We start from the raw sequence: 1,070 nt of genomic DNA, 5'->3' as shown, positions 1-1,070 counted from the left end.
GAAGAAGAAGAAGAAGAAGAAGAAGAAGAAGAAGAAGAAGAAGAAGAAGAAGAAGAAGAAGAGGGAGAAGATATTTAAAGGGGCTTAGGCTGCGGCTCAGGCAAAGGCCCTGGGTTCGGTCCATTGGGTGTGCAGCTCAGCAGGAAAGCATTGGTACTGGGGGCGGGGAGGGAGAGATGAGCCTCCAGGGCCCGGGCCTGCGTTGCCCTGTGGGTGATGGCATCATCTTCCTCCTGCCCTGGCTTGACTGTCCTCAACCCAGCACAGGCTTCAACTGGGATTGGATCGGGTCAGAATCCTGTGGGCTGGAGGGCAGAGGTCACAGCAGAGCTGAGGAGCTAAGGGCGGAGGAGCTTGGAGGCTTTGTGGCCCTGGCTGGGGACAAAGGGCTGGGAGGCCAGGTCCTGGCTCATCATGGCTGGGGTGGGCTGGAAGCATGGCCTATTGAATACGTATCTTCTTCTTTTTTTTTTTTTTTTTTTTTTTCCAGTTCTGGGATTTAAACCCAAGCCTTCAACCATGCTTGGGGAATGCTTCATCTTGGAGTCCCACTCCCAGCCCTCAGTGTGAGTCTTAATCTTTGCCGTAGCTCATGGTAGAGGCTTGGCTAGCATCGGTGAGGCCCTGGGTTTCAACCCAGGACAAAAAGAAAAAATTATTCAGAAGTGCCGTGTTCTTTACCCAGTTTTCCCAAATGGTAACTTTTTTTTTTTTTTTTTTTTGATCAGTATTTTTTTTTTTTTTTGTGCCCAGATCAGTAGTGGAGAACAAGTTCGGGTCCTCACACGTGCTAAGAGCAAAGTGCTCTACAAGGGCCAGCGAGACAGCTCAGCAGACTAAGCTCCTGCTTAGGCAAGCGCAGGACCTGGGGTTCAGTCCCCGGTACTACACGCTGCTCCAGCCCCGCCCTGGGTGTGCTGAGCTGGCCACGGAGACCATGGCCCGGCGTGGTGGCACACGCCTGTAATGCCAGTGCTGGGAAGGCTGAAAACAGGAGGGTCACTATGAGTCTGAGCTGCCTAGTGAGACTCTGTACCAAATACATAAGTTGAAAAAAAAAAAAAAAAAAA

This window comes from Octodon degus, unplaced genomic scaffold (genome assembly GCF_000260255.1).
Source record: "Octodon degus isolate 3935 unplaced genomic scaffold, OctDeg1.0 scaffold00035, whole genome shotgun sequence".
Classification (NCBI taxonomy): domain Eukaryota; kingdom Metazoa; phylum Chordata; class Mammalia; order Rodentia; family Octodontidae; genus Octodon; species Octodon degus.
Note: the sequence above shows the minus strand (reverse complement) of the source record.